Source organism: Eubalaena glacialis, chromosome 20 (genome assembly GCF_028564815.1).
Source record: "Eubalaena glacialis isolate mEubGla1 chromosome 20, mEubGla1.1.hap2.+ XY, whole genome shotgun sequence".
NCBI lineage: Eukaryota > Metazoa > Chordata > Mammalia > Artiodactyla > Balaenidae > Eubalaena > Eubalaena glacialis.
This window is the reverse complement of record NC_083735.1, coordinates 11,792,900-11,814,359: the sequence shown is the minus strand read 5'-3', so window position 1 is coordinate 11,814,359 and position 21,460 is coordinate 11,792,900. Positions and strand designations below refer to the sequence as shown.

The 21,460-nt window shown below is 43.7% G+C and overlaps 1 long non-coding RNA gene across 1 annotated transcript in view; it reads left to right on the top strand.

Annotated features, from left to right (window-relative positions):
• Nucleotides 1–21,460, top strand: part of LOC133081153 (uncharacterized) — a 225,036-nt gene that overhangs the window by 75,702 nt on the left and 127,874 nt on the right. Inside the window, exon 2 of the long non-coding RNA XR_009698744.1 lies at nt 17,389–17,490. This is a non-coding gene — a long non-coding RNA (uncharacterized LOC133081153). The remainder of the gene's footprint in view (nt 1–17,388; nt 17,491–21,460) is intronic.

Sequence of the window (21,460 nt, the reverse complement as noted above, 5' to 3'; positions counted from 1 at the left end):
AAGCCGTTTTTATGATCAGCTACGAGGCTGTTTCAGAGTCCTTGCTGAGGAGGTGTCTTTGGATTGGGGATGCTCGTCACCTGCTACCTTCACCACACTTTTTACGTCTTCCTCGACTCTCGTCTTCTCGAAAGATCTTCCCTGAAATACAACCCAGACCCAAAGTCAGGCGCATCCCAGCTCACAGGAGGGTTGTCCTGTGTCTGTGGTCTTGAACTCCCAAATCACCTGTAGTTTCCAGGGTCCTATGTACCCCTGTGGCCTAATCTTTTCATGTTTGTTGGGACATGATCCAATCTGGGAATCTTACCAACACTTATATTCATGTATCTGTGGGAAACTGCGTGCAGATTTCATACTGGTCTGTTAGTTCCTGCTGAGTTTTCCCTTCTAGTTCTTCCATTTTGAAGAAGAAAAAGAATGCTCTCTGTTGCTAATCTCCTTTGCATATGATCTTTGCCAAGAGCATTTGGAAACCCCTTGGAAAACCGGGCGTAAGATGTTATCTTAGAACTGGAAGAAGATGCCAGGCAACATTTTCCTGGGCTAGAATAGTAGCTCACTCAATTGGTTACAAGTGCCAGATGCTCAGCTCACTGTGGTATACAAATGTTCGGGGACTTGATGGGATCGTGTCGTTGGAAGCAGGATCTAAGGGCTCCAGTGGTGGCCTTGGGGTGTGGTCCTCTCTCCAGTTCTGACCCGGCTCCAGGCTGCGGTGCATCTCTCAGGCGGCCTTCTCCACAGGGAGCCCGTGGCTGCTGCAGCCTCACCACCCCCATCACGTCTGGTCGCTCCAGGAAAACCGTACACTGACTGTCCTTCGGTCACTGAGTAGCGGGCACATCCTGACTAGTAGCTGGTAGCCGTGGTCGGGGGCGGGCTGCACTGACAGAGCAGGTCTGGGTTGTGTGCTCACCCTGGGAGCACGGCGGATTCCCTTGTGATTGGGGGTGTGGTTCCCTGTCTCTGCTCTTTACTCATTCCCCCTTTCCCTTCCTTAACATCTTTTCAGCCATTGTCCTCTTTATTTCAAAAGCAGCTTCAAGCTCAAAAGGAAAAGAGGTAACACAAGACCAGAGGCAGAGGCATTCGTGCTCTATGGGCAAAGATGACACACAGACAGGAATCGGTTGTAACTTCTTCCTTGTACGTCGTTTTGTACTCCTCAGTGTTTCCTGTGGCACACGCTGCAGTTTTAGTTGATCGATTTCATTTTCTTTCTCTTAGGCACTTTTTATGCAGAGAAATCATGATTGATCAAACAGCTCTGCTTTCTGTAGCCATCGTTAAGTGAGACAGAAAGCTTCCCTGTTCAATTACAGTTTTATGCTTGTCACTCTTCTCATTAAAGAGGTTCTAAAGATTAGACAGCAATATATAAAAGAAAAATATTAAGTTATTATCTTTATGAAATGACCAGGGCACATAAGCGCAAGACCAGAAGGAATAATAAACACAGATACTTAATACTGTGACTGTATGATTTGGGATCGTATAAACCCTAGTGTCCCCGAGGATGGACGGTCTTGTTATGACTGTAACAGGCACAGGCTTGAACCCTGGATCTGCTGCCTTGGATGGAGAACCTCAAATAATTCTTGACTCAGAATTTCAGCAGCTTCTTCAGATGTTGGATCCTTCATATGCTTCTTGTTTTGGGCATTTTTACTTTCTTTTTTTAAACTTTTTACTTTATATTGGAGCATAGTTGATTAACAATGTTGTGTTAGTTTCAGGTGTACAGCAAAGTGACTCACTTATACATACACATGTATCTATTCTTTTTCGGATTCTTTTCCCATTTAGGTCATTACAGAATATTGAGCAAGAATTAATTCCCTGTGCTGTACAGCAGGTCCTTGTTGGTGTTCTATCTTAAATATAGTCATTTTTACTTTCTTTGTGAGAGACTTTGGTTACTGTAGGTTTGCCCAACAGGCCGGTAACACTGAGTATTCGTGTTCTCTCCCTAAACCCTAAACTCGCCTTTGGCCTGATGTTAAGGGAGATATTCTCAATCTTATCCTCCCTCTCTCGCTCCCTTTGTTTCTGTCTCTTGTTTTATGCTTGTCAAAGCCCGAGGAACAGGATAATAGCCATAATATATTTATCTGCTTCCTGCACAACCTCTGGTTGCTTTTACCCCATAACCAAAAGGCAGTTTCTTAGCTTTCCCGTTTTACCTTTAGAGCTTGAAGCTGCTTTTGAAATAAGAGAACAGTGGCTAAAAGGACTTTAAGGAAGGGATGAGGGGGACGAGTAAAGAGCAGAGGAGGGACCCACGGCTGGGGGGAGGGGCTGGGAGCTGGGCCTGGCTGTCACGCGAGGTGGAGGGGACGGGGAGCTTCCCGGGGGCCAAGGGCATCGCTGAGGCTCCCTGCTCCTTGCGGTCAGGGACCCGAGTCGGGGTCCCGGCCGGGGCTCCTGTGGACATACCGTGTCTCGCTCCCCCACCCTGACTTCTCCTGTCCAGTCATGGGCGTGGTTCCCACCCTTGCTTGTCGTGAGGGTCAGAGAAGGTCACGTGCCTTCTGTGTTACAAGGTGGCACAGGGCCCCTGGGTGTTAGATCAGTGGGGTTGGCACACTGGACCCCTGCTGTTGCCATGACACGTGGATGAAGTGCCGCGTGTGCACCTGGTGGTGGGCGGGTGTGGGCTGAGCTCGTGCACGGAGATCTCAAGGGGAAGGGCCTGCGTGTGCCGGGCAGGTGAGGGGCGGTGGGTGCCCCCGAAGGAGGAGAGACCCCAGGCCTAGGGTGTGGGTGGGATTCATCCTCTCTGATGAGCAGGACGTTCTCCTGGTCCTGCTGGGACCCCCGAGGGGGGCGCGGGGAGGGCGCTTCCCCTCAGAGGGAATGGGTGCTCCCCCTTACCAGGGGAAAACCATGGGGCTGCCCATCGGGACCCACAGGGAGGGGCGTGCGCACCTTTCCGGGTGGGATCTGATCGTGTCCTCCGCAGGGTGACTGGCTGCTGGGAGGTGGGGTTTCTCAAAGTGCAGGCGTGTAGCCGTCCCAGGGCGGCCTAGGCGGACGATGCTCATGACCTTGCTGTAGACCCCTGCCCTTCCCTAAGCCTTTGAACTGTGGACCGACAGTTTCTCTGCGACAGAAACACCTCGTTTACCCGGTAATGACATTTGTACTTAATCCTTAGCTGCCTAGTACCTTTCAAATCTATCAGGATTTCTTCCTCAAAATTTATCTGTATTTTCTGTATCATTGTGTGGGCCCCTGGTCACTGCTTTACTGTGGAAATCCCCTTAAAAAGTGTGTCCCCAAAGTGTGTCCGGAAAGGGTTATCAACAACTGTTTTCATTCAGCTTCTTCCTCACTGTTTGAAACTTTCCCATTAATTTTTTGACTTTTTCTTAGACCCTTTATTTTGTTCTAACTGTTTACTGCTAAGGAAATAACTGGCGTCTGTAACTTGCTGAGAGTAAGTCTATATTCATGCTCTCTCTCTGTCTCTCTGTCTCTACTTCTGTGTCTCTGTCTCTGCTTCTGTCTCTTTCTATCTCTGCTTCTGTCTCTCTCTGTCTCTGCTTCTGTCTCTGTCTCTCTCTGTCTCTGCTTCTGTCTGTCTCTGTCCCTGCTTCTGTCTCTGCTTCTGTCTCTGTCTCTCTCTGTCTCTGCTTCTGTCTCTCTTGGTCTCTCTGCCTCTGTCTGTCTCTCTGTCTGTCTCTGTCCCTGTGTCTGTCTCTCTCTCCGCCTCCATCTGTCCATCTGTCTCTGTCTCTCTGTTTCCCCGTCTCTCTGTCTGCCTATCTATCTCTCCCTCTGTCACTGTCTCTTTGTGTCTCTCTGTGTGTTTGTGTCTCCCTGTGTTTCTCTGTGTGTGTCTCCCTCTGTGTGTGTCTCTGTCTCCCTCCCTCTGTCTGTCTGTCCATCTGTCTGTCTCTCTCTCCCTCCGTCCGTCCATAGTCTCTCTCACAGCCTCTGCATGTGGCTTGTCTCATCAGCTCAGACGTGTTCTCAGTCTCTCTTACACAATGCGATACTGTCTAGTTTAAGTGGTTCCTTGGTGGCGTAGCATTGGGAAAGAACATGGGATCACAGATACAATTTCTTCACTCTGTTGTGAGTTGGAGTGTGTCCACCCCTGTGAGTTAAGGGGCCTGAAATCAGTAGAACTCAATAGTCCCCTCAAGAGGATGCCTGTCTCGTCCTCAGACGCCCCCCGAGGGCACAGCCCGGGTGCATGTGGGGGTGTCTCCCCGACGGTCACCGTTCGTCCTCCGTAATCGCTGGCACGGAAGTTCTGCTCTGTTGTCTGGCTGACCTGCCGGGGAGACCACTGCGCGCGGCACCCTGTGTCTGTGGTTTGTGACGCCCCATCCGGGGCCTCCGCTCTGGGCCTGGAACTGCAGCTGAGGTTTGTGCCCAGATGCTTCCTCTGGGTGGGAGTCAGTCCTGCGGAAAAATCGGGGTTTAATTTGATCTGCTGTCAAGCCCTTTAAATGCATCTACCCGTGATCGTGGGGCGTCTCTGAGCACCGGCTCGCCTTCTGCGGGACGTCAGGGCTTCAGTGCTGCTCTGCTGTGTCCACCTCTGGCCGCTGTCTTTTAATTCCTCCAATACCACTGATTCTTGCAATGCTTGATAAGTTAATACTGTTCAAAATGCATTTTGTACTGAAATGCTGTTTATTATCTTTTTAGTCATTAATTAAAATATGAAGCAGAATGTAGAGTACGGATCTGGTACACACCATTACACATCTTGTGCTAATGGCAGTACAGTGATTATAAAACAATCGCAAATATGAAGTTGTAAGTGCCTAATGCGCCGATAATTGGATTTCACACTTAGTTCTTTGCTGCCTGTTGTTCTTGAAATACATTCTGTAAATGAAACTTCATTACGCTGTAAACTGTTTTTCTATAATCCTTATTTACGACATATGCCACATGACAATCTTCTATACCCTTTGTTTATTAAACATATTTATTACCATTTTTTTAACATCTTTATTGGAGTATAATTGCTTTACATTGTTGTGTTAGTTGCTGCTGTATAACAAAGTGAATCAGCTATACATATACATATATCCTCATATCTCCTCCCTCTTGCGTCTCCCTCTCACCCTCCGTATCCCACCCCTCTAGGTGGTCACAAAGCACTGAGCTGATCTCCCTGTGCTATGCGGTTGCTTCCCACTAGCTAGCTATTTTACATTTGGTAGTGTATATATGTCCATGCCACTCTCTCACTTCGTCCCAGCTTACCCTTCCCCCTCCCCATGTCCTCAAGTCCATTCTCTACATCTGCATCTTTATTCCTATCCTGCCCCTAGGTTCTTCAGAATGATTTTTTTTTTTTAGATGCCATAAATATGTGTTAGCATACGGTATTTGTTTTTCTCTTTCTGAGTTAATTAACTCTGTATGACAGACTCTAGCTCCATCCACCTCACTACACATAACTCAATTTCATTTCTTTTTATGGCTGAGTAATATTCCATTGTATATATGTGCCACGTCTTCTTTATCCATTCATCTGTCAATGGACACTTAGGTTGCGTCCATGTCCTGGCTATTGTAAATAGTCCTGCAATGAACATTGTGGTACATGACTCTATTTGAATTATGGTTTTCTCAGGGTATATGCCCAGTAGTGGGATTGCTGGGTCATATGGTAGTTCTATTTTTGGTTTTTTAAGGAACCTCCATACTGTTCTCCATAGTGGCTGTATCAATTTACCTTCCCACCAACAGTGCAAGAGGGTTCCCTTTTCTCCACACCCTCTCCAGCATTTATTGTTTGTAGATTTTTTGATGATGGCCATTCTGACTGGTGTAAGGTGATACCTCATTGTAGTTTTGATTTGCATTTCTCTAATGATTAGTGATGTTGAGCATCCTTTCATGTGTTTGTTGGCAATCTGTATATCTTCTTTGGAGAAATGTCTATTTAGGTCTTCTGCCCATTTTTGGATTGGGTTGTTTGTTTTTTTGGTATTGAGCTGCACGAGCTGCTTGTAAATTTTTGAGATGAATCCTTTGTCAGTTGCTTCATTTGCAAATATTTTCTCCCATTCTGAGGGTTGTCTTTTCATCTTGTTTATGTTTTCCTTTGCTGTGCAAAAGCTTTTAAGTTCATTAGGTCCCATTTGTTTATTTTTGTTTTTATTTCCATTTCTCTAGGAGCTGGGTCAAAAAGGATCTTGCTGTGATTTATGTCGTAGAGTGTTCTGCCTATGTTTTCCTCTAAGAGTTTGATAGTGTCTGGCCTTACATTTAGGTCTTTAATCCATTTTGAGCTTATTTTTGTGTATGGTGTTACAGAGTGTTGTAATTTCATTCTTTTACATGTAGCTGTCCAGTTTTCCCAGCACCACTTATTGAAGAGGCTGTCTTTTCTCCATTGTATATTCTTGCCTCCTTTGTCAAAGATAAGGTGACCATATGTGCGTGGGTTTATCTCTGGGCTTTCTATCCTGTTCCATTGATCTAAATTTCTGTTTTTGTGCCAGTACCATACTGTCTTGATTACTGTAGCTTAGTAGTATCGTCTGATGTCTGGGAGCCTGATTCCTCCAGCTCTGTTTTTCTTTCCCAAGATTGCTTTGGCTATTCGGAGTCTTTTGTGTTTCCATACACGTTGTGAAATTTTTTGTTCTAGTTCTGTGAAAAATGCCATTGGTAGTTTGATAGGGATTGCACTGAATCTGTAGCTTGCTTTGGGTAGTATAGTCATTTTCACAATGTTGATTCTTCCAATCCAAGGACATGGTGTATCTCTCCATGTGTTTATACCATCTTTAATTTCTTTCATCAGTGTCTTATAGTTTTCTGCATACAGGTCTTTTGTCTCCTTAGGTAGGTTTATTCCTAGGTATTTTATTCTTTTTGTTGCAGTGGTAAATGGGAGTGTTTCCTTAATTTCTCTTTCCGATTTTTCATCATTAGTGTATAAGAATGCAAGAGATTTCTGTGCATTAATTTTGTATCCTGCTACTTTACCAAATTCATTGATTAGCTCTAGTAGTTTTCTGGTAGCATCTTTAGGATTCTCTGTGTATAGTATCATGTCATCTGCAAACAGTGACAGCTTTACTTCTTCTTTTCTGATTTGGATTCCTTTTATTTCTTTTTCTTCTCTGATTGCTGTGGCTAAAACTTCCAAAACTATGTTGAATAATAGTGGTGAGAGTGGACATCCTTGTCTTGTTCCTGATCTTAGTGGAAATGGTTTCAGTTTTTCACCATTGAGAATGATGTTGGCTGTGGGTTTGTCATATATGGCCTTTATTTATGTTGAAGTAAGTTCCCTCTGCCTACTTTCTGGAGAGTTTTTGTCATAAGTGGGTGTTGAATTTTGTCGAAAGCTTTTTCTGCATCTATTGAGATGTGTTTATTTCTTAAAACTTTAATAGATGATCTTGTTCCCTAAACATGGGCGCTCACCTCTGATGTGATGTCTGGACGAAACATGATAAGTTCTGATCGGAATTGATAATATGTTGAGTGAATTATTTTCACCTCAGTGTGTGATATTTAGAATACATCTCTGGGAACAGGCTCTGCTTTCTTCCCTTGTCTGTGGATACGGAGAAGGCAGTTAATTCAAGTTTGTTGGAAAATGCGGAGGATGTTGGCTTTGGCTGCAGAGACCAAGTGAGGAATGATTGATCTCTGTGTATCATATCAGGGACAAAATGAGAAAAGTAGAACACACGTGTCATTGCTGTGTTCGGTTGTGCTTTACCATAACCTCTTTTTAGGTACCATAGAAGATATTCTTATTTCAGTACTATCTTGAATGAAGATTACCTTGGGACTTCCCTGGTGGTCCAGTGGTTAGCACTGTCCCCTTCCACTGTAGGGGGAGCGGGTTCAATCCCTGGTGGGGGAACTAAGATCCCACAAGCCACCAATAAAAAAAAAGATTACCTTTTAACCAAGTAAACAGAACTTGAACTTTCTACACTTTCTCATCTGATTATTTTTATTATTTTTTTAAATTTTATTTATTTATTTATTTATTTTGGCTGTGCTGGGACTTAGTTGCGGCACACGGGATCCTCGTTGCAGCATGTGAACTCTTAGTTGCAGCATGCAGACTCTTAGTTGCAGCAGGCATGTGGGATCTAGTTCCATGACCAGGGATTGAACCTGGGCCCTCTGCACTGGGAACGCAGAGTCTTACCCACTGGACACCAGGGAAGTCCCCTTTTCATCTTATTAAAGTATCAAGAGAGCAAACATACATGATCTACAGTTCCTGTTATCACATGCATATCATAGTGGTTTATATTCCTTTTTAGAGGGTAAAAAAACCTGAGACATTTTGGGATGGCCAGTTGAAATAATTATGGATATCATAAATTAGGTAGGGAATATTCGGTATAATGTTTATACTCGTGTGCATATGATATAATTAAGAAAATGTTATTTTGTGATTTGGAAAGTAGATTCCTATAATTTCATCTGTTTCTATTAGGGAAAATACTTTTTGTAAAATATAAATATGAACCATGCTCTGCTTTCCATTCTTGAAGCGTGCGCATGTGTGTGTGTTACATTTCTTAAATCCTATTCCTTTCAGCACTAAGGAATAAAAATGGAAAGTTAAGTTTATATTAAAATTACGCAGTGTCGTTTACAGGAGGTTTAGGGCCTAAAAAGCCCACAGATGCTGCTGATCGGATCCTCCTTGGGGCCTGCTCTGCCGACCCGAACATTTTCCCTCTGGGACCTGGGACCAGTGGGCTGGGGTGGGGGGCACATTCTCACACCCCCAGCTGTGAACACTCAGAAGAGCCTGGGAGCCTGAGACTCCTCCTTGCCTCACCAAGTGTGGGGTCCACACTTCTCCAGCTAATCAGTCTCGGGATGGCTGTCATCCTTCTCAGTGGCAGCCTGCCTGTCCACTTTCTGGAGCCCAGAAGCCAGACTCAGGCTGCTTGGACTGTGGAAGGATGAGGGTGAGTAGATGGTAAAAAATAGGCCATTTGAAGGCAATCGTCACTTGACAGGCAAAACACACTGAGTTATAAATGGTGACCTCCTGAAGGAGAAACCAGAAGAGAACTTAGAAAAAGCCCTCATATGCCTTTGAAGGGAGATTTCACATTTCATCTACAAAGCAGGAGCAGATGCCATGAAAAAGGAAGAATTTTAGAATAGAATTTAGTTTTGTTTCCCCTTAAAATCAGTAGAGGCAGTGAAAAGTAGGGTGGATGGTTTCATACAGCCAAAGTAAGTTACTGGCCCCAGAGACCACTCCTGTGTCATCGCTGAGCTCTTAAGATGTTTCTATTGAAGTTCTGAGGACTTTACATGAGTAATAAGGTCTTAGTCCTTATAACTGCCTCATGGGGTAAGTCCTGTTATCAGCAGCTACTGATTAGGAAACAGGCATGCAGACGATGTGTTACTGGTAAAGAATGGCTCCTGGGTTCAAACCTCTGCTTCAGATCCTGTGTTTTTAACCAATATGCCATGTGGAACACCTATAAAGCAAGAATGGGTAATTATGTAAAAACACCAAGTAGAAATATTATAACAATGATAGCCCTTGAGATGAAAACTCAGTAGATAGTCCCAGATCAAGCATAGCTGAAAAAAAATTCAGTGAACTAGACGATCAAGCTGAAGGAATTCCCTAGAATTAAGCACAAAAAAGGTAAAGAGAGAACATGAGGAAGCACAGTTAATGTTGCAGTAGATGGATGCAAAAGGCAAAAATGCTAAAGAAGGGAATTATTAAAAAAAAGGTGGTTAATCAATATTTGTGATCAAATGGCTGATAATTCCCCAAATTGAGGAAAACGGTCTTCAGATTGAAAAATTGAACCACCTGCGAGGCTGGAATAAAGGCAAAGAAAAACCATCATTGTGAAACATCACACACTCCAGAGTCAAGACAGAATCCTGAGAGACTTGGTCAAGGAAATAGAACTTGCTTACTGATTGACAAGGAATGTCTCAACAGGAGCAATAGGTGCCTGGAGGTATCTGTTGACTTTCTTGAATTCTATACTTAGTCTAACTGTCATTCAATATTGATGGTGAAATAAAGATATTTTTAGACATACAAGGACTTGGAAATTTGAACCCACAGAGACCATGTTGAAAGAAAAACAGGAGCATGTTTTTGTGGATGAGGAAAAATTAACCCAGAAAAATGTTAGCAAAAATACCAAAGACACATTTATGGGTATTGATTTTAGAATGAGGAATACATTTTCTCTTTGTTTGATAAGCAACCATACTTGGAATCCACATAATGGTAATGTCAGAGCAGATGTGGTATGGGGGAGGGAAGTCTACACTTGGAGGAAAGTGAGAGCGTAGGACTAAAGTCCTTGTTTTGTTCAAAAGGATGTTAGAGATACTGGTTAATTAATGACTTTGCTAGAAAAACATATATATAATTGCATATGTTAAAACTTTTAAGGGAGAAATAAAATATATAGGTACAAAAAAAGTAGAATGAAAATCCTATACAACAGGGGTCCCCAACCCCCTGGCCATGGACCAGTAGTGGAACCGGGCTGCACAGCAGGAGGTGAGCGGCGGGTGAGCGAGCGAAGCTTCATCTGTATTTACAGTCTTTCCCCATCACTCACATTACCGCCTGAGCTCCACCTCCTGTCAGATCAGCGGTGGCATTAGATTCTCACAGGAGCTCGAACCATACTGTGAACTGCACATACGAGGGATCTAGGTGGTGCGCTGCTTATGGGAATCTAATGCCTGATGATCTGAGGTGGAGCTGAGGCGGTGATGCTGGTGCTGGGGAGTGGCTGCAAATACAGATTATCATTAGCAGAGAGGTTTGACTGCACAGAGACCATAATAAACCAATTGCTTGCAGAGTCATATCAAAACCCTATCAGTGAGTGGCAAGTGAAAACAAGCTCAGGGCTCCCACTGATTCTGCATTATGGTGAGTTGTAAAATTATTTCATTATCTATTACAATGTAATAATAATAGAAATAAAGTGCACAATAAATGTAATGTGCTTGAATCATCCGGAAACCATCACATCCCCACCCCGGCTGTGGAAAAATTGTCTTCTACGAAACCAGTCCCTGGTGCCAAAAAGGTTGGGGATATAAGATAGTATATATCCTCTGCTATATAAGATAGTAAAATGTACAAAGAAAAACATTAAATTAAGCATGAACTATCAGGACAAAATAAGTTCCAGTTTATCAGTAATCACAATAAATGTAAATGGGCAAAACTCAAACATTAAAAACAGGGAGTTCCCTGGTGGCCTAGTGCTTAGGATTCTGGGCTTTCACTGCCGTGGCCTGGGTTCAATCCCTGGTTGGGGAACTGAGATCCTGCAAGCTGTGCGGTGTGGCCAAAAAAAAAAAAAAAGATTAAAAATGGACTCTCAGGTTGGATTAAATACAATATAGAGTTCGGTGATGTTTACAAGAACATGCAAAAAATGTACTGAGAATAAACTTGTGGCAAGATTAAGAAAGAAAACAAAGAGGAAATTCAAGAATATAAAGAATTCGAGATGGAAAATGTGATAGAATCACAAATAATAAAGTTAAAAGAAAATCATATGATAATCTGTAGACATTTTTGCTGAGAAGTTGGAAAATCAAGATGAAATTGTTGGTTTTCTTGGTGAATATAAGTGCCGTAAGTTGACTCAACAAAGGTTAGAAAATGTGACTGGAACAGTAACCATGGGAAAATTAAAGTTTTTTCATAAGTGTGCTTTTATGAAAGGCACTGGCTCAGTTTCATAGGTAAATTCTACAGAAACTTCTTGGAATTGATAATTCTATGTTAACTAAACTATTTCAGAGAAATAAGCATCACTCTTTTATAATGAATTATATAAATAATTCATTTATAATGAATAATCCCATAATTTAGTAATGGATCAGAAAAAGGCTAATTTCACTTAAGAGTGTAAATGTAAATTTCATAAACAAACTGTTAGCACATTGAATTAACTGTATATTAAATATGACCAAGTAGGTTCTGTTCCATAAATTTAAGATTATTTCAATAATAGAATCTCTGTTGTGGGAATGAATAAGATGAACATGTTAAAAAAGAAAAAATACATACAGTTGTATCAGTAGATACTGAAAGACCTTGAAACAATACAGTAGCCATTTATGATAAATTCTAAGTGAAAGAGCATTGGCAGGGACCTTTCTCAACAGGGGTAAGAATATAATCAGAAACCACAGCAAGCATGGTAGTCATGGAGGAAATACTAAAATATGGAACAAAGTAACAATGTCAAAATGATCACTATTAGTCCATATTATTCTGGGGTCTCTAGTTAAGGTTATATGGGAAAATAAAGGAGATAAAATATTGGAAATCAAGACTTAATTTCAGTGAAAAATGGAAGATATTATACAAAATCTGCTAGATCAGTAGGAACATTGATTATATAGGACACATAAAAAACTAATAAATAAAAATCCTTATACTGCACATGATAAAATAATGTTGTTTTTGAGGTCCACTTTCAAAAACAACAAACCCTACCAAATACCTTGGGATAAAACAGGAATGGATGAGGGCTATAGGGGAAAAAGTGGTAAAATGCTTGGAAAGGACATAAGACGTTACCAAGTGCTTGGTATGGAGAGACACTGTAGTGGGAAACTCAGTACTGAAACACATCACTTCCCTTCAGGTGTGCATGTGTGTGCGTGCGTGTGCACTCGTGCGCTGTAACGTTAGTCAGAATCCTGTTTGGAAGGGCAATAAAGGTGGGGAGAGAGGAGTTAATTAAGGGATAATAAAATTAACTAAAAGAATAAATTCACAAGATTGTCCAAAAAAGAGTTTTAAAGAAAATCTGAATGGTTGGAGTTCTGATCTACCAGAGAGAAAAATCTCATTCTAATGCTACAGAAGGTAGACAGATCTGCAGAAAAAACTTCTCTATTTAAGTGGCATTTTCAAGTTGGTGGAGAAAATATGGATTATTTGGCCAATTTGTTGGGGTAACTGGTTGCCACTGGAGAGAAAAAAATTAATTTCTATTTCACAACTCAAAAAAGTTTCAAATACATTTAAAAAAGTTCCAGTCATTAAAAATAGTTATAGAAGAGCTAAAAGAAAATTTAATAGAAAACATCTCTTAAATTGTGGAATTGGGAAGATCTTTCTAATCACAGAAACCATTAAGGAAAGGATTGATATATTTGGACACATAAATAATGTTAAACCCATCTAAATTGTTGAAAGATACCATTGATGAAGTTAACACATGAATGACAATGAAATAAAATGTTTGTAACCTACAGAGCAGAATTATAAAATTCTGGAATTTATAAAGAGATACTTGTTTGGTAATTAAAAATTTATCATCCCAAAGAAGTAGGCTAATCTATGGAACAAGTAATTTATACAGAAATACATTTGATCAGTAGTCATATTAAAAGGCCCCGAAACTCAACGAAAACAATGAGAAACTTTCTTTTCAACAGAGGCAAAAACAAAAAAAATTGATACTATGTGATGGGTAAATAGGTACAAATGTTTGGGCAGCATTTGGGGCTAATAATGTGCATATCCTTTGACCCAGTAATTCTACTCATAGAAACCTATTCTGCATAAACTCACTGAGAGCAATCAAAAATATATACGAAATTGTTACCAGTTGGAGGAAATTGGAAACAACACAAATGCCTAACAGTAAGGGATTTGTAGGGCCAGTTGTGAGTCTTCAAGGCAAGAAAAAATAATTAAGTACAGGCACAGCTCTGAGATACTGTGGGTTCCAGCCCAGACCACCGCCATAAAGCAAGTCACGCAAAGCTGTTGGTTTCCCAGTGCATATAAAAGTTATGCTCACACTATACTGTAGTCTACTAAGTGTGCAAAAGCATTGTGCCTAGAAAACCCAATGTACTTACCTTAATTAAAAAGTACTTTATTACTAAGAAATGCTAACCATCATGTGAGCCTTTAGTGAATTGTAATCTTTTTGCTGGAGGAGGGTCGTGCCTTGATGTTGAGGCTGCTGACGGATCAGGGTGGTGGTTGCTGAAGGCTGGGGTGGCAGTTTCTTAAGACAACAGTGAATTTGGCTGCGTTGATTGACCCTTCCTTTCAGGAACGATTTCTCTGTAGCAGGCGATGCTGTTTAATAGCATTTTACCCACAGAACTTCTTTCAAAATTGCAGCCAATAAACAAGGTCCTAGTGTATAGCACAGGGAACTATATTCAATATCCTGTAAGAAACCATAATGGAAAAGAATATGAAAAAGAATTTTTAAAAAAGCAACATTAAAAAAATGTGGAGTCAATATTCTCAAACCCTGCTGCTGCTTTATCAACTAAGTTTCTGTAATATTCTAAATCCTCTGTTGTCATTTCAACAACCTTCACAGCATCTTCACCAGGAGTAGATTCCATCTAAAGAAAGTACTTTCTTTGCTCATCCATAAGAAGCAACTGCTCATCTTTCAAGTTTCATCACAAGATTGCAGCAATTCAGTCACATCTTCAAGCTCCACTTCTGATTCTAATTCTCTCGTGTTTCTACCACATCTGCAGTTCCTTCCTCCCCTGAAGCCTTGAACCCCTCAAAGTCATCCATGAGGGTTGGAACCAACTTCTTCCAAACTCCTGTTAATGTTGATATGTTGTCCTCTTCCCATGAACCACGGATGTTCTTAATGGCACCCAGAATTGGGACTCCTTTCCAGAAGGTTTTCAACTGACTTGATTTGATTGCCCAGACCCATCAGAGGAATAACTGTCTATGGTAGCTATTGGTAGCTATAGCCTTATGAAATATATTTCTTAAATAGTAAGACTTGAAAGTAGGAATTACTCCTTGATCCGTGGGCTGCAGAATGGATGTTGTGTTAGCAGGCCTGAAAGCATTAATCTCATTGTCCATCTCCATCAGAGCTCTTGGGTGACCAGATGCATTGTCAATGAGCAGTAATATTTTGAAAGGACTCTTTTTCTGAGCAGTAGGTCTCAACAGTGGGCTGAAAATATTCAGTAAACCATGTTATAAACAGATGTGCTGTCATCCAGGCTTTGTTGTTCCACTTATAAAGCACAGGCAGAGTAGATTTAGCATAATTTTTAAGAGCCCTAGGAGTCTTGGAATGGTAAATGATCATTGGCTTTCACTTAAGGTCACCAGCTGCATTTGCCCCTAATGAGAGGGTCAGTCTGTCCTTGGAGGCTTTGAAGCCAGGCATTGACTTCTCCTCTCTCGCTATGAAAGTCCTAGATGGTATATTCTTCCAATAGAAGCCTGTTTCATCCACACTGAAAATCACTAATTATCTTAGCTAGATCCTTCTGGAAAACTTGCTGCAGCTTCTACATCGGCACCTATTGCTCCACCTTATACTGTTATGTCATAGAGACGGCTTCTTTCCTTAAACCTCATGAACCAACCTCTGCTAGCTGCAGACTTTTCTTCTGCGGCTTCCTCATCTCTCTCAGCCCTCACAGAATTGAAGAGAGTTGGGGCCTTGATCTGGGTGAGGCTTTGGCTGAGGGGAATGTTGTGGCTGGTTTGATCTTCTAACCAGACACTGAAACTTTCTGCAAATCAGCAATAAGCCTGTTTTGCTTTCTTATCATTTGTGTGTTCACTGGAGGAGCACTTTTAATTTCCTTCAAGAACTTTTCCTTTGCATTCACAACTTGGCTAACTGGTGCAAGAGGCCCAGCTTTCAGCCTGTCTCAGCTTTTGACATACCTTCCTCACTAAGCTTAATCATTTCTAGCTTCTGACATAAAGTGAGAGACGTGCGACTCTTCCTTTCACTTGAACACTTAGAAGCCCTTGCCAGGGTTATTAACCGGCTTAATTTCGGTATTGTTGTATCTCAGGGAAGAGGGAGGCTGAGGAGGGGGAGAGACGGGGAATGGCCGGTGGAGCAATCAGAACACACACAACATTTAATGATTAAGTTCCCGTCTTTTACGGGCGAGGTTCGTGATGCCCAAAACAATTACAATAGTAACATCAAAGATCACGGACCACAGATCACCATAACAAATAGAATACTAATGAAAAAGTTTGAAATATTGTGAGAGTTACCAAAATGTGACTGAGACACATGAAGCAAGTAAAGGCTGTTGGAAAAATGGCACCAACAGACTTGCTTTATGCAGGGTTGTTACAGACCTTCAATTTGTAAAAACCACAGTATCTGCAAAATGCAGTGAAGTGAAGTTCATTAAAAGGAGGCGTGCCTAACTGTGTGCTGACATGGAGAGATCTTGGTGATACAGTAAGTGAATTAGTCCAGCAGAAGAGCCGGATGTCAATTCTGGGAGGGTCGGGCATTTTAACCTTCAATAACGTGGAACTAGTATACAGTTTAGATTGACAGTCACAACACATGTGTGTTAACTGGTTACCGGAGACCAAGGGTGGATATCCAGTTTGTGTATTGTAATCAGTGCTTGTGGCGGGTGCTTGCTACAGTAAGAAATGGCTCATTTTCTCAACTTTTTAGAATCGTACCTTTGAAAGTAAGTACATGGTGTTTAGTAGCATGTGATCAGACTGGTGGTTGGTCAGAGCTTTTGCTGACAAAACAGGATTTTCAGAAGATGGGGTACAGCGTGCAGCTCTTCTGGATTCATGGAAATTAATCTGATGTGACCATGGTGTTTCAGGGCCACGTGAAGTGTTTTGTGGGTGAGCATTTGTGATCCTACAAGCTCAGTATGAAGAAAGCACAGCACACTTTCCAGTGTGATGTTATAAACAAGTCTTCTCAAAAAAATGCGTGTTCCTCTTTCATCTGGTTCATTTTGGGGGAAACAGTAATTTCGTGTATCAGTATGCAATGAAAAAAAGGAGCAGAGGCTTTATAATTTATCAAAGTATATGAACTAGCACCTCTTTTAAAATAATGCTGTGCTAGGGTTTATCTGGGGATAGCACTTTTTTTTTCGTGGAAAGAAAATGATCGATTATTAATATTCCCTGGGACTGTTCTTTTGTTTCTTGGAATCTGGCTGGTTCTTTGCAGAACCAGTCTAAGTTCACAAATATTGTTTCCATCCTCAAATTATATGAGGAATCATCACCCCTAATTTAAAGTATGGTTTTATTATTTCTCTTTGGGTGAATATTTTGAAGTTGGGAAATCTATCTATCATAACCTCAAATCCAGCTGGAGAATCGAAATACTTGCATAATGCCCATGTGATGTAGGTGCCTACAGGGTTCTCGGTTCCACGGTCTTATTTAAAAATACCTGGTGTTATTTTTTATATACAGTGTCTCTGCCTATTTCGTTCTTGCCATATTGCTGTTCTAGATTGATTTAATTATTGCTCAGTGTCATGTTTTTTTAATGTACATTCCATATGTTTCTCTTCCCATGGGGGAGGTTGTTTACCCTCTTTTATCATGTTTTCCCCATTTCTATCCATTCCTCATCATAGGCCTTCCCACCATCCGAGGCCCGGCCGTAGCAGCCCGGTTTCCCAGCAGCTGCCTGTGAACACCTGTCTCGCACCGGCTCCGCCACCATGGGGACTGCTCAGGTACCGTGTGACCCCTTTCATCCTCTGGGCCACGTCCACACGGCGGGAGGTGCTGGTAATAGTGGTGATGGAGGTGATGCAGGTGATGCAGGTGATGGAGGTGATGCAGGTGATGGAGGTGATGCAGTGATGGAGGTGATGTAGTGATGGAGGTGATGCAGGTGATGCAGTGATGGAGGTGATGCAGGTGATGGAGGTGATGCAGTGATGGAGGTGATGCAGTGATGGAGGTGATGTAGTGATGGAGGTGATGCAGGTGATGCAGTGATGGAGGTGATGCAGGTGATGGAGGTGATGCAGTGATGGAGGTGATGCAATGATGGAGGTGATGTAGTGATGGAGGTGATGCAGGTGATGTAGGTGATGGAGGTGATGCAGGTGATGCAGGTGATGGGAGGTGATGCAGTGATGGAGGTGATGTAGTGATGGAGGTGATGCAGGTAATGTAGGTGATGGAGGTAATGCAGGTGATGCAGGTGATGGAGGTGATGCAGTGATGGAGGTGATGCAGGTGATGGAGGTGATGGAGGTGGGTAAACACCCAGGGGGCAGTCTCGCAGCTTCTAGCAGAGGATTTTCCTGCTCAGATGCAGGCGTGTCTATAAGCGGCTCAGAAATGCGGTGCTCGTGTGTAGTGGTTGGGAAGGAGGGGAGGGGCCGCTGGAGATCCAGGGAGCGAGCGTGAGATGGGGTCTGGGTTCTGGTCCTGCTGGCGTCACATGTCACACGTGCTGTCACATGTGTGCTGGGAGGAGGGGCTCTGTGGGCACACGTGGGCGTGACCGCAGTGAAACCTCACACCCGGAATGGGGCTTCTCCAGGGGCGTCGAATGACCTTACCAGGCTTATAATGGGCTTCCACGAGTTGGCGGCGGTGGCTCTGCGTGTGTGTCTGAGACTCTGATGGCGAGTGAGACGGGGCATAGATGTCCCTTCAGGGGCAATCTGACTGCAGTTCGTTCCTAAAACACCCGGGGCTGCAGTGTGTTCTCAGGAAACCCCCAGAGGGCCACAGCCCACTCACCCATCTGCACCATTTGGAGTGTATTTGAGAGCAGAGGTGTGACCTTTTACCTTCCCTGATGCCAATAAATAAAATAATCAGTTGAAGCCTTTAGAGATAGAGGCTTTCGTCTGATTTTTCAAAGGAAGAGGTGGCAATTTGTAGTCTATCTTATTTCTTACTCCAGGAGAGATTTAAGGCATGAACGATGTTGAAATTTCAGGTGGACCCTTGTCACTGGCCCCCTGATGACCTTCCTCCCTCCTCTTCTACCCCTCGTGCATCTCACCTGGTGCCACCTCACATGTTTGCACCTCCGTGTTCTAAGACCTTCTTTTACCTTCTTGATGCTCTCAGAAAAAGATGTTGACATGGGGTGTCAGTTTCCATAGCCAGGAACACAGTCATTTTTTTGGTGGGAGTTTTGTGTAAGAGCCTTGAGGAGACCAAGCCTTTTCTTTCTTTTTTATTTATTTATTTATTTTACTATTGGGGTAGAGTTGTTTTACAATGTTGTGTTAGTTTCTACTGTACAGCGAAGTGGAGTTCCCTGTTCTATACAGCAGGTTCTTACTAGTTATCTATTTTATACATATTGGTGTATATATGTCAATCCCAATCTCCCAATTCATCCCACCCCCCCCCCCTCCTACTTTCCCCCCTTGGTGTCCGTACTTTTGTTCTCTAATCTGTGTCTCTATTTCTGCCTTGCAAACCAGTTCATCTCTACCATTTTTCTAGATTCCACATATATGCGTTAATACATGATATTTGTTTTTCTCTTTCTGACCTACTTCACTCTGTATGACAGTCTCTAGGTCCATCCACGTCTCTACAAATGACCCAATTTTGTTCCTTTTTATGGCTGGGTAATATTCCATTGCATATATGTACCACATCTTCTTTATCCATTTATCGATAGACATTTGGGTTGCTTCCAAGACCTGGCTATTGTAAATAGTGCTGCAATGAACATTGGGGTGGAGACCAAGCCTTTTCTTCTCTCTTTTCAAAAATCTGCTTCCCTCTCTGGTTCAGCAAAGACAAGGCATGATGCCTCTTCAGTGCTCTTATCAGCTCTTTAATCAAACTCCCTGCAGCTAGCGAGAGACAACTGCATATTTTTTCCAGGAATTAGGTAGGGTTCTTAATTGCAAAGAAGGGATGTTAGGCACATCACAGACCTTTTGGTGGGGCTGGATAGAGATGTTCTGTACTAGGCTGTCAGCCCCGCTGCAGGGCCCCGCATGATGAGGAGATGCCCTGGTACCCGGGCACGAGCCTCGTTCCAGGGATGCCTGCTCCCACACAGGGAAGGTCGGGGGCCCAGACCCGGGGGCCTTGCCTGCGTCTGACTGCCAGGAAGGCTGGAAAACTCCTTTGTTGTAGTTGATGTTTGTGCTCATGTTACTGTTTGGGAAGGGGTCGATCCCAGCGAGGGAAAGTGACAGAGGTGCAGGGAGCCTATTTGGAAATGCTTGGCGGCCCCCGTGGGAGCCACCGCTGGAGTCTGCTCCATGGATCCCATTCTTCATCCCCACGCTGTCAAATAGCACTCTCTGTTGTAAATGCCCCCGTCCCGTATAAAATGCAAACACGCTTACTTTTATCCCACTCATCGCACAGTCTAACTCCTAGTCAGGGTCTGGGAACAAAGTTCACTGAGGTCAGCCTGACCCCTTCTTGGTTTCTGGGCCCTGTGTACTAACTAACGCCAACACAGCCTTTCGGAAACTAGGTTACAGGTTGTTCAGGTTGCTTTAGTTTTCATTATAAATATATACGTGACACAGCGGAGAAGAACTATGGGGGTGATGGTAGCTCTAGTTTCTGCGGGGCTCCCGTCTCCCCTCCCTGCTCCACATCTCCTTGGCCCCGGCCAGTGGCTCTGCTAGTCTGAGACCTTGACTTTCGGGTGAAGGTGAGTGAGTGTGCTTCATGCCTCAGACGCCTGAGTTCCTGGTGGTCCTACCTGTGGGGGTCTCTGCAGGCTCCCGTGAGCTTTTCCAGGGGATGTGGTGGTGCCAGTGGGGGATTCAGAGGACCCCCTGGTCTGACCCTCTGCCCTTGCTTGGAGCAGAAGCTCCGCTGCGTCCTAATACCGTGGGTCCACTGGCGCCCTTGCCACCTGTCGGTCCAGCAGCCTGAGCGGCTCCCAACTCACCCTCCAGATCCAGTCCACGGGGCATCCCTGTGTTTCCATGGATAACTCACTCCCTGCTGGACTGTCCTTCCCTGGGGACCAAGACGCCTAACAGGGCAGACCGGAGAGTCCTGGGGACGGGAACCAGGGCTGCCCTGACGGCCTCCACGCTTCCAGGAGCCCATGTTGTAGCCACGGGAGGAGGGTACCACGTGTGGCTCCTGGTCCACGGCAGACACTGCATCTTGGAGGAACAGGCTTCTCGGGACAATTCCCGGAAGCTGCCAGCAAGGCTGGCCCGTGAGGAGCCTCCATAGTGCTTGCTGCCCCGGATAACCCCAGAGTGTCCTGTGACGCCCCCTCTATTCCTCCCCACACCCAGCCCCCCAGCGTCCCGGCCAGCAGCTGCCTTGCCTTCAGTTTACAGGCAAAGTTGCTGAAAAGGGCAGTTTTGTCAGATTCTGCCTTTGGGTAGAACTTGAACTGTGGGAATTCATGGAAATGTAGGGATAATGTTTAAAAGACACTCATTACTATTATTGACATTTTGGAGCAGAGAATTCTCTGTGGTGGGCTGTCCTGGGTGTGGTACGATGAGGGCAGTGTTCCACATCCCCACCCACTGATGCCAGGACCCTCCCCCTGACCGTGAGCGCCAAACACGGCTCCGGACATTGCCAGATGCCCCCAGGGGGTGAGGTCAGCCCCCAGCCCCACTGAGAAGCTCTCACTCAGATGCGTCAATAACCTTCCTTGACTGTGGCCAGGCTCGTTGCAGTCTCCTTTCACCGCCCCCCCGTGAGTGAGTGAGGGGCCATGCTCAT